This window comes from Mytilus californianus, unplaced genomic scaffold (genome assembly GCF_021869535.1).
Source record: "Mytilus californianus isolate M0D057914Y unplaced genomic scaffold, xbMytCali1.0.p SCAF_18, whole genome shotgun sequence".
Lineage (NCBI taxonomy): Eukaryota > Metazoa > Mollusca > Bivalvia > Mytilida > Mytilidae > Mytilus > Mytilus californianus.
Genome location: NW_026262666.1, coordinates 9,317,458 through 9,330,588, shown reverse-complemented (window position 1 = coordinate 9,330,588; position 13,131 = coordinate 9,317,458).

Below are 13,131 nucleotides of genomic sequence, written 5' to 3'. Positions count from 1 at the left end.
GAGATATCAAAAACATGTTTAACCCCGCCGCATTTTTGCGCCTGTCCCAAGTCAGGAGCCTCTGGCCTTTGTTAGTCTTGTATCATTTTTAAGGTCTTTCCACTCCGTTAGGAAAGACCTTATTGTTTTTCTAATGTTTTTTTTTTTTCTTTTTTTTTTTTTTTTTCTTTTTCTTTTTTTTTTTTTTTTTTTTTTCTTTTTTTTCTTCCAACATTTTTTTGGGAATGCCCTCCCCCGTTTCTGTTAAAGTTATCAAGACCAAATATGGACCATCGATAGACATCATCATGAAGTATTACCACATGACCCTGTTAAGGATTTCATCATCCCCTGTAGAAGTTATCCCCCTTTTATTGGATTTTTTCAACATGGCCCCCCTTCGTTGTTTTTGAAGATATCATGACCTTATTTTGACAATAGGTTGATATCATCATGATGTACTACCATATGAGGCTGCATAGGATTTCATCATCCCCTATGCGAGTTATATCCCCTTGAAGCGATTTCTTTCCTTTGCATTTTTCTCAAAAAGTATTAGAGATAGAATCGATTTGAAAACGGCAACATATACAGGAACTGATGGCAATGTTAATGAACATATAAAATAATTTTGTTATTGACCCTTATAAGGAGTTATTTCTCTTAAAAAAATATACACAATTTTTGAAAAATTGTATTTCGAGAACCGTAAGTCGTAGAGACTTGGGACCTACACCAATAATCTTAAGTTCATGTGACCTTCAATTTGCACCCAAGGTCAAAGGTCACAGAGTACAAAAAAAATTTACGCTGCAATTTCAAGCTTGCATATTAAGAAAACGATAAGAGTTTGCTGCATACATACTGTGTATAAAATGTTCCTCTCGACGAGCTCTACATTTTATACATTAAGCTCAAAAATGTCCGACCGTCTGTTCAAAAGTTACATTAACATAATTCTTAAAACTATAGTAACATATGTATATCTTTTAAAAGGTAACAGATATCAACCTACTATAAACTGCAAAGATGATCAGTAATTCAAGGCCTTCAATTTGAGGTCAATGTCAGGTCATGATGAAATTTAACCTTGACCTTCAGAGTGTACTATGACCTTGACCTTGTGACATTTGAAAGGTCAAGTGGTCTTGAGTTGAATGGTGGTAGTCCCATGTCTCTACGACTTCCGGTTCTCAAGTTTGATATTGCATCATATATTTGATAATTCATTGTGACCTTGATGAACTTTGGAATTGTCCAATTTTTTTTCTAAAATGTTGTCCTTTTACTGTAGATCATTTTTCTTTTAACAAATTTGAGATACCTGTTGTCGTTTAAGAGATAATGCACTTTGAAATTTTGCGAGCGGAGGCATGTATTTCTGAATCAACAACAGGTAACCACCTGAAATTATAAGAAATTGAAGAGTTTAACATGGTTATATGTTTGACCAAATACCAAAAACATTCAATGAAAAAAAAAACCAAAAAATCAATTTGAAATTTTCATGTTTTGCATTGACTTTGTAAGTTTCATAAGTTCTATTTATATAATTGATATTGCATCATTTTTGGCACTTTGCCAAATGGGGTCATTTGATATATCAAATTGAAGGTCTTAACGAGCTCTACTCAAAAATGAAAATGTAAAACCCCCTTTTCATCCCAGGGGGAAGGGTGGGGTCATTTAGTGCAAAAAATTAAAACTTCTCAGATGGTTAGGTTGTCGCATATCAAATGAAAGTCCATAAAGCGTACATTTCAAATATCAAATTGACGTCCCCAAAAAATGGGTTGGTTGGGGTCATTGAGTGCAAAAAATATAATTTTCTTTTAAGGTAAGGTTGTTGTATTTCAAATGAAAGGTCGTAACGTGTACATTTCAAATATCAGATTCCTGTCCTCAAAAAATAAGTTGGATGGGGTTATTAAGTGCAGAAATCAAACTTTCTAGAACATGGCGTTGTTGCATATCAAATGAAAGATAATCAAGTCTACATTACATATATCATACTTCCGATATCAAAAATGTAGGCGGATGGGGTCATTAAGTGTAAAAGTGAAAATTTTTAGAAGGTATGCTTGTCGTATATCAAATGAAAGGTCTTAAAGAGTACATTACAAAAACATCACTTTTGCAGGAAAGACCTTTCAATTGTTTTTCAAACAATTGAGATACTAGTTGATTTTAGTTTCCTATGTATAATTTGGAGTTTAGTATGACGTCCATTATCACTGAACAAGTATACGTATTTGTTTAGGGGCCAGCTGAAGGACGACTCCGGGTGCGGTAGTTTCTCGCTGCATTGAAGACCCATTGGTGGCCTTCGGCTGTTGTCTGCTCTATGGTCGGGTTGTTGTCTCTTTGACACATTCCCCATTTCCATTCTCAATTTTATATAGCATTGTACAATATGCTTAAAGTGCCAAAATGTAAAAATAAAATTAAGGAAATTATTTTGATGTATATACATAAATCTATTTAACAAAACAGGGGCGGATCCAGTCATTTTTGAAAGGGGGTCCAACCCAGGATACAGAGAAGGGGGATGGGGGGTTCCAACCATATGTCCCCATTCAAGAGATCGTTAAAAAAAGGGGGTTCCAACTCCCGGAACCCCACCCCCTTCCCCCGTCCCCTTGGATCCGCCACTGCAAAAAACTAGATGTGATGGAACAACAATAATACCTGTTGGCAAATTACACCAGTCGTAATTCCATGAAATGTAGGGTTTTTGCCCTAATCCGGTTACGAAATAGTATCTGAATGATTGTTTGTTTGTTTATCAAGATCAAGACCAATGAATTGACATCAAGAAAAAATATTGCGTGGGCTTTCTTAGCTAAAGAAATCATTTTTGAACAAGACTTAATGATAAAACAGCTTGCGTAAACCAAAACAAACTCTACAAAGACGTGATGAGGTCATGTAAAGTTTAAATTATTAATTAAAGAAATTCAATCAATCAGAGATTTGATGAGTCTTGAAGTAATCTATAATCACAACACGAATCTATACAGGGTTATAGTCGTCTTTAGAAATCTATTTCAAAACGTCAGAATTTGGTTCTAAAGTTACATGTATGATTTCATACACATTGACAAGATATATTTAATAAAGATTGTTGGTAAAAATTGAATGAAACTTAATGTTGTTTTTGTTGCAGAATAGAAATGTGTCTTAAGTTTCTTTCTGTCTTTGTCTTGAAGGACAGTTACTCGATAAACAGGGGAAAAAGATTTAAGATTCTTTCGGTTGGTGTAAGATTTTGAAATGAAGCAATTCTGTCAATTTTTTTTTGCTGCGATGAACTACTAGTACCTGATGCAGGCCAAAGTCCATGTTTTTGCAGTAGGAAACCCCAACTCTAATCTGAAAAAAAAATCAGCGACTCATATTACAAAAAAATTTACGAGAAAATATACTCGTGTAAAGTCATGATCATTTCAGTGTAACTTATGATCAATTTTAGTCGTAAGAATTTTATTGAAAAGTGCCGCATATCGCATAACCAAGCATGAATGAGTTTCGTTCTTTTTTAGGAGAAACTTTAGGAGATTTTATACATGTTATACGAAAACAACTTTCCTTTGTTTGGAAAAGCAGTCTATGTATATATATATATATGTATGCATGTAAGGAGACCCTTAAAATAATTTAGACTAGAAATAAGATATGAAGTGCACAACTACACGTGGTGTGGAATATATATATATATATATATATATGTAAGGAGACCCTTAAAATAATTTAGACTAGAAATAAGATATGAAGTGCACAACTACACGTGGTGTGGAATAAATTTACCAAGATTCACTCTTTTCAAATATAAGCTTCCACTTTTCGTTAACTAGAAAAGAAGTCCTTTCGTGTTATGTCTTGTGATCCCCAACCGTCAATCTGATAGAGAATGATATATAATATTCGTGTGGGAAAATATACATTCAATCACAAGTACCAACTTAAGAAACAGAGAGCGCGTACAAATAAGCTATCTTTAATCCATATGTAAGTAAACTCAGAGTCTGCGTTATCAACCTTTTAACGGACTTAAAAAAAAAAAGGAATTTAATAGAATTTATTATTTTCTCGAACTTTTATGATTTTTAGCTTTTATCGTTGTTTTATGTGTTTTAGTCGAATTCATATATCAAATTACAGAATAAAAATGATATTCAATACACATGTACGTGTATAGACTTTAGACTTCAGACGCACAAACAGATGCGGTATAATATATAAGTCCCAACATTATTGTCTAATCATGGAAAGATGACAAATGTACATTAAATCAAAATGCTTTTTGTATTTGCGAATTAAATTTTTCGTTGAGAACCATGTTAACGACACTCGACGTGTGATATTGACCATGTCAGTGAAATGAAGCCATATTCCATGTCTAGTTATATTCACTTATTTCTTATTTTCTATTTAGTAATTTCCTGTTTTGAAGAATAGCTCAATCTCCTACGGAATACGTCTAGACACCTTTGTTTAGCAGGGACTTCTGGAATATTCTAAAGATACCTTAATGTAGTTAGGTACTGGTATGTGCCAAATTATAAATCAAGTACAGAAAATAATTATCTTTGTTGAAGGTCGTACGATGACCTATAGTCGCGTACATTCACGTCATTTAGTATCCGGGGATACTTCTCTTATTTGCAACCATACAACATCTTTTTATTTTTATTTCAATCAGACAAATCTTGCTCAATGGTTCTATTTACAAGTAACGCGATCATTATCATAACAGATTTCAGACACTTTGCATTAAACGATTTACTCCTTTTTTCGATCGTGTGAATTGCAAAATCACATTAATTGAAACTTCGAACCTCCTACCTCACCCAAAGACAGAAAAAAACTAATGATTTCGTCCCATAGCGAAGCGATATTTTATTGATGTAAAAGATCTGAAATTAAATTTCTATCTTGTCAATATATAGTCAGTGACGTAATTTGATAGATAGATAGATACCATTTAAAATAATTATTTTATTTTATTTCTCACTTTAAATACTGACATCATTGAATCGAAATGGGTTAATTTTCAGCTGAAAAGTTTGTATTTCTTAATAAACTAATAGTTTTACACTAGTCATTTTTTGGGCCCTTGATAGCTTGCTGTTCGGTGTGAGCCAAGGCTCCGTGTTGAAGGCCGTACTTTGACCTATAATGGTTTACTTTTACAAATTGTGACTTGTATGGAGAGTTGTCTCATTGGCACTCATACAACATCTTCTTATATCTAAGGTTGTAACTCTCACTAGCAAAGTCGAACTTCAAAGAGGTTGACAAATCGGTTTGATCGATTTTTCTCACTCTTTTTTTGTTTTTTGTTTTTTTCTCTCTCACTTTTTTGTAAGATAGACCCCCAGTTTTACAGTCATGGTTTTCTAAATTTGAAATTGAAAAATTTTCGGATGAAAGATAAAAACTATATTTTCCTGGATGTTGCACTATTTTTTGCAAGTCTATATATTATAGACCATTCAACTTAAGGAAAAAATGGGCCAACAAAAAAAATTTAAAAAAATCAAAAACTAAACATGCCAGGCAATTCGCCGCCTTTTTAAAAAACATTTTTTTTATAAAATCCAATCTTGTATGATAAATGTATGTAGCATGCTACATGTTAGAATACATTTTTGTTATTTTGAACCAAATACTGATTTAGGACATCATTATTACTAAACTTCAAAAACTCCTCTTCACACCGGATATCACAATCCAAAATCCGCGGAGGAATCCAAATCCCGTGGAACAATTACACGAGACCGCAAAAGAGGGTAAGCATTTTAAAACTAATTTTATTCATAATTTCGAGGGTCAAACTTTACAAACGGATATTACTTAACAAATGTTCAATAAAACCCCCACTTAAAAGTGAAATCCGCGTTTGAATTCACAAAGAATTAATGCAAATAATCTTTACTGAACTTAAAGTTTGTATGGAAAAATACGAAAGTATAATTGCTCCTTGGGACTCGGATCACTCCACGGATTTTGGATCGCGATACCCGGTGTGCTCTTAAAAATCCCCTTATTTCCAAATTATCGACGATTTGGTCGCTTGATTTTTTACTTCAGACAACTGAAAACCTACCAGCAAAACATCCAAACCTTCAAAAACCTAGCAGCAAAACATTTAAACCTTCAAAAACCTACCAGCAAAACATTCAAACCTTCAAAAACCTACCAGCAAAACATTTAAATCTTTAAAAATCTACCAGCAAAACATTTAAACCTTCAAAAACCTACCAGCAAAACATTCAAACCTTCGAAACCCTATCAGCAACCTGTAAGCTGCCGGAAAATATAAAAGAACGAAACTGTTTGGCCTAATTTCTAACTCCCCCAGTAAATACATTGTACTACATTCTAGAGCTTGCATTTCCTATCATGATTTCCTAGATAGAGGGTTGCTGCTTACAAGAAAGTTTTTAAACCAAGAGTTCCAAGTGGTGAAGTTAAAAATATCCCCTCGAAAATGTACGGACGCTATCAAAGATTGGTTGATCGTTATTGAATATCTGTTTCACAGATGATGACGAACATGTTCCAATTGTCGTAACCACAATCCAGTCCTCTTTTCCTCGAATGTGACCTACATAATTAGACTTTTTACCGGGTTTGTAACATGAGCAATACGACGGCTGCCACTTATATATTGTGCAGGTTTGCTTAATCCTCCGGAACAATTGAGACCACCCCTGTTTTTTGCTGGGGGGTTAGTGTTTCTCAGTGTTTAGTTTTTTATGTTGTGTTTAATACAGTGTTGTTTGTCTTTTGGTCGTTTTTCGTTTTTTTTTCATTGCATTGTCTGTTCGTTTTCGACTTAGGGAGCTACCATTTGATTTTTATGGGGGGCGCTAGGATGAAATTAAAATAAAAGGCAGAACAGAAGTTTTGAGTAAAAAAAAAAGGCAGGATGACAAATTATGTATAAAAAGTCAGGATAAACTAATAAAAAAAAGGCAGGACCGAATAAAGTGAAAAATAAATAGGCAGGACCGAGATTATATGTACAACTAAAAAAAAATGCAGGACACAATTTTTCATCCTAGCCCCCGCATAAAAATCAAGTGGTAGCTCCCTTATGAGTTTGGTTTTCCATTTGACACCTTTCGCTCCTCTTTTTCTAGAGATCTATAACAACGAAAAGACAAAGGTGCGTAATACGTAGAACACAACATTTATCAATAGAAATCAATTATCTGTTCTGATGCAAGAAAAATTGTTTATGACTTTCATTTTAAATAATATTGTATGATTTCACATAAAAAATTTGCATCAATATTAACAGAGACATATAATACAATATACAATTTACTATATTTATATGGTAATTTAAGTAGTATGAATTAAGCACATCACTGCTATTCTTGACTTTTGACCACATTCAATACAATTCATAATCGTCCTTACCTCTCTGATTAACATGCAGTCTCTCGCTCACATGGCGAACAAATATCATTAAAACTTTAGTGGCAGATATCTTTCACACGCTATTTAGTATGATTGTCACTAAGTTTTATCCAGATCCACTTGGCATGTAACTATAAATTAAGGAAAACTTTTAAAAGAAACGCGTAAAATTATATCTTTCCGTTTGAAAGTTGTGATATATTGTTGGTATAAAAGTATTGAAAAATGAAATTTTGAGTTTTTACATGAAAAATTGACAGTTTCAATTTAATATATCTCGAAAAGTAAGTCATGAAGGTCTTATTTTCTTGGCATATTTCAAAAGTGCATATTGAAATTAAATTTGTGTAAAAATTTTAAGGAAAAATCAACTAGAATTTTTTTTCTTCCTAGTAAGCCGCCCAAACAATTTGGCGAGTTATGGATACAAGAACTTCTATGGAACAGAAAAGCAAAACAAAAAAAAATTATTGGAAAATAAAAGCAACAAAATCAACTATTGGAATATACAAAAACTTTAAAAAATATCGTGATTTTCTAAAAATTTGTTGATGGTGACCCTCAAATACTATCAAGTTATAAATTAGGGATATGTTTTTCTCTTCTTTTTTTTTTAGATAAAAGCTTTTCTTCGTGGTAAAGACCACACTTTTTTTTATTTATTAACATGTTTATCTTTTTATTTTATTTTATTTATGTATTCATTTATCTTTTAAAACTAGTCGTCCTCTTGCTTAAACTTTTGATTTTTTCCAATTTGTAATAAATGTATCCCATATTCACATTTAATAATTACATATTATGTTTTTTAATCGTCATCATGAATTTTTAACAGCGCTTTACCGGAAGTTGAATATCTGTTTAATTGAAAATGCATTGATTTGTTAAATTGATAGTTCATCATATTCATATTTTTCTTGCGTGTACAAACTTGATGGCGGAAAGTTTATATTTACGTGTACTGTTGTTTATTTACGAAAGTATGACACATCATTATTGTTGGAGTGAATATTAAAATAAATTGCCCACACAATATAATTTGCATCAATATTAACAGAGACATATAATACAATATACAATTTACTATATTTATATGGTAATTTAAGTAGTATGAATTAAGCACATCACTGCTATTCTTGACTTTTGACCACATTCAATACAATTCATAATCGTCCTTACCTCTCTGATTAACATGCAGTCTCTCGCTCACATGGCGAACAAATATCATTAAAACTTTAGTGGCAGATATCTTTCACTCGCTATTTAGTATGATTGTCACTAAGTTTTATCCAGATCCAATTGGTCTGGAGTCCATTTTTATTTAAAGTCGTTTTTCGATAGTGATCCCTATAAGGAGTCAATTGACGGTTTCCCTCTATCAATTATACTTTCAAATATGGTTGCCAAAAAGCACAAAAAGGTACGGTAAATCTTTTAAGGGATCCAATTAATATTTCGATCGTATTAACTTACTGCAGATCTTGACTTGTTGGTGATTTTGGCTGTCTTGCGTTTCTCTCTATGAGTAGTTTTCAAAATAGCAATACTGAAACGAAAAAAAGAAAAAAAAAGATAGCAAGTTGCTTTTTCGAAGAAACAAAAAGAAAAGCAATCGTGAACCATAAAAAGCTGTATAAATGAACATTACAGTACAGTTTATGGAACCAACATATTACATGTATCAGTCCCCAACAGTTTTGATACTAAAATATTTTAATTATCATTAGCTGATATATATTTGTATCAATCATTGTTATTTTACACATGTCTCTTTTTTTTTCTCTCTCTCCCTCTCGCCTGCGACAAAACTCGTGGATGCGAGATATGGGCATATGCTGACGGTTCATAGATATTGCGTTTTAGCTGATTTGATAGTGAGTGTGTATATAATTCTGATTAAAATGGACAATCTTGTTTTAATATCTTTTACCTATGATGTAAAGATTGTGTGTTTTGATACAAAGGTGTGCAACGTCACTGTTGAACACATACTAGATATATATTAAACATAAGTAAAACTAATAAAGACAGTATTTGATTTATTTTTTTGTATAAATTAAAATTCTTTTTCCTATATGATATTGAAAAAAAAACGGTTTTGTTATTAGTTTATAACAAAATAGAAGAGCAAATTCTCGACTGCCTCTCATAAAAGATGTACATGTATGCTTTGAAATCTCTTTTTCTTTGACATTTTTCAATTTACTTCGTGTGTGTACCAATTTCCATTATCAGTTAACAAAAGTTCCATAAGACTGTCTCAATAATTGAAAGAGAGACATATAATACACGTGTATCTGATTACACCTAGGATAAATAAGAAAAACAACCATAGGTTACTTCCCCTGATCGTCTATGTATCAACATATTGATTAGTTTTTCTTTGAATAGAATAAACTTTTTCTTTTTCATAAATTTCCCTGATTAAAATAGAAAATAACTTCAAATTTTACATCCATTTTGAAAATATAGCATCATTTAAAGATTACTTTTGCAATTATATTATCTGTTATAAACCAATTGTGAATGAATGAAAAAATGAATTTATAATCCATTCAAATCATTGCTTCTTTCTCATTGGCGATCATACCACAAGATATGTATAATATCGCTTTATATTTGATGTAACCCTCAACATATCGTTGAGTTCACAATTATATAAGGAAAACGGATATCCGAATGGCCCCTAGTATGTGCAAAATTTCATACCGCATAGCTAGCTAAAATTTGACTGGCATTACAAATATAAAAAAAAATCAAAAGGGAAAATTAACATCCTGATTAATGTACAAAACAATAAACGAAAAAAAAAATTTATATATACAGCAACAAACGACAACCATTGAATTACAGGCTTCTGAATGTGACAAGGTTTAATTTGTTTACGGACCACGAACTCTAGCCTAGGACAGTGGAGTACCAGCAAAACATAAGAATAAGCTTTACTTACCAGTTCGGTAAAAGGCTCGACTCATCTATTCTATTTCGGAACAGGTAATATACAATTTAACCTATACTCTGATCTGATCCATAGCTTTGTCACATCAACATATTATCTAATAAGATATTTCGAATAATTCATTTTTCATCGAAAGAAAAAAAGAAAAAGTAGATTACCCCAAAATATACAAAGTGTAACGCAAGTTGTTGTTTGCGATTCATGACAGCTGAATTGTTAAAATTTTTACCCCCAAAACAGTAAAACATGCGGGTATTATAAACAAATTGCAAGTAAATAAAATAAATATTGCATTTTGTCGGTGTCTGTAATATGCTGTTCATAGAACTAGGAATTATCACGAGGCAACTGGAACAATATGTAAACGACACTTCCCCTAACTGCCATGAATCCCTTATTTATAACTTCTATCTTGTTTTGTTTATATTATGACCTCAACGTTATGTTGAAGAAATTATCAAATATAGAGCGATATTATACATATCTTGTGGTATAATCGCCAATGAGGACAAAGAATTGATTTGAATGGAGAATATATTCATTTTGTCTTTCTTACACGTCGGTTTAAAACAAATAATTTGATTGCAAAAGTAAACTTGAAATTTTGCTAAATTTTCAAAATAAATGTTAAATTTAAAGTAATATTCTGTTTTTATTAGGTAAATACATAAAAAGAAAAAGTTTAGTTTATTCGAAGAAAAACTTATCAATATGATGATACCTAGACGATCAGGGGAAGTAATCCATGGCTGAATTCAATGCGTATTTATCTTTGGTGTAATATTATATGCCTCTGTTTCAATTCTTACCGAGAGTTTTATGAAACGTTTGTTAGTTGATAATGGAGATTGGTACGCACACAAAGTACATACTGTCTTTTTTAAAGAGAAATGTTAAAGAAAAAAATATTTTAAGGCATGCAAAATTATACATCTTTTGTGAGAGGTTGGCCGATAATTTTCTTTTTCTTTCTTTCTTATTTTGTAATAAACTAAAACAAAAACTTTGTGTTTTCAATAATGTATAGGAAAAATAATATTTGGAAAAAAAACAATACTGTTTTTAGTATTTTTACTTATATTTTATATATTGATTATGTTTCCGACAATGACGTTGTCGGTCCTCTGCGTGCAACATAACAATGATGGAATTAAATAGAGAATATTATAGTGGCTTTATCCGTATCAACCCGAGACACCAATATAATCCAAAGAGCTCTGCTCGAGGGATTATATTGGTTGAGGGTTGATACGGTGTGTGATATTGAAAAAGCAGTATCATATACACTTTATTATATATTTCAAGTAGATGTTTTTTAATGGCTGATACAGTACGATTGCCATTGATCGTATTACACGTACAATTTACATATATTTACCACTAAGTATATAATAAACAAATATATATATCAAGTTATCATAATTCAAATGTTTAAGTATCAAAACTATCTTGGATTAATACATGATACATATTAGTTCCAGAAACTGCACAGCACATGGACTGTTCAAGCAGAGACATGTATATATATATATATATATGTATCTGGTTCAAGTATGCAGCTTTCTATGGTTCACGATTGCTTTTCTTTTTTTTTTTTTTTTGGAGAAAGCAGCTTGTTATCTTCTCTTTTTTTTTGCGTTTCAGTGTTGTTATCTTGAAAACTTCTAGAGAGGACAGGGCATAAGACAGTCAAAATCCTGAACAAAAGAAGATCTACAAATAAATCAATATGATCGAAGTCATAGGCGGACCCCTTATAAGAGTTATGGTCCCATTTTGAGCTTTTGACCAACATGAATTGCAGACTATAGTGGATTGAGGGAGACCGTCATTTAACTCCTTTTAGGAATCATTGTCGAAAAACGACTTTATCAATTTAGGGAGCTACCATTTGATTTTTATGGGATGGCTAGGATGAAAAATTTTGTCCTGCATATTTTTTTAGTTGTAAACTCTGTCCTGCCTTTTTATTTTTCACTCTTTTCGGACCTGCCTTTTTTTTTATTAGTTTATCCTGACTTTTTTCACATAAATTGTCATCCTGCCTTTTTTTTTGCAAAGTTGCTCATCCTGCCTTTTTTTTTACTCAAAACTCCTGTCCTGCCTTTTTTTTTCAAATTTCATCCTAGTTCCCCCCCCCCCCCCCCCCCCTATAAAAATCAAATGATAGCTCCTTAAAAAATGATCTCCAAGTGGATCTGGATAAAACCCTGGTGAAAATCATACTTAATAGTGTGTGAATGGTGTTTTAATGTAAGATTTTTTGTAAACGATTCAGGCCAGAGAAACTGATCGAAACTGTAGTTCATACATAAGGACGATACATTGTATGAGTGCCGAGCCCACATACATAGGGACGATAAATTGTAAGAGTGCTGAGCCTACGGTAATGAATAGGTCAAAGGTAAATAATAGCTGATTTGTGCTTAATTTATGTTACTAAAAAAACGGGACTTAAAACTGATACAAATTATGTTCTGTGGAGAAGTTGTTTTATATTAACGATTTCAATAATTATGTGTCATACATTCGTAAATGATTTAATTCTGAATGTAACACATCTTCTGATTTCCTGAAAGTTTTTTAATTTTTGTTTATCAGCTCATAGAAATAATTTTGTCATGCGACCGTGACGTCATCAACGTTTCATTTTTATGATTCACTCCTTAAAATGGAATTTATTCACGCAAGAAAAATATGAATATTAATGTGATGCATTATCTTATTAATGATTAATTTAACTAATCAATAATGTTTTAAGT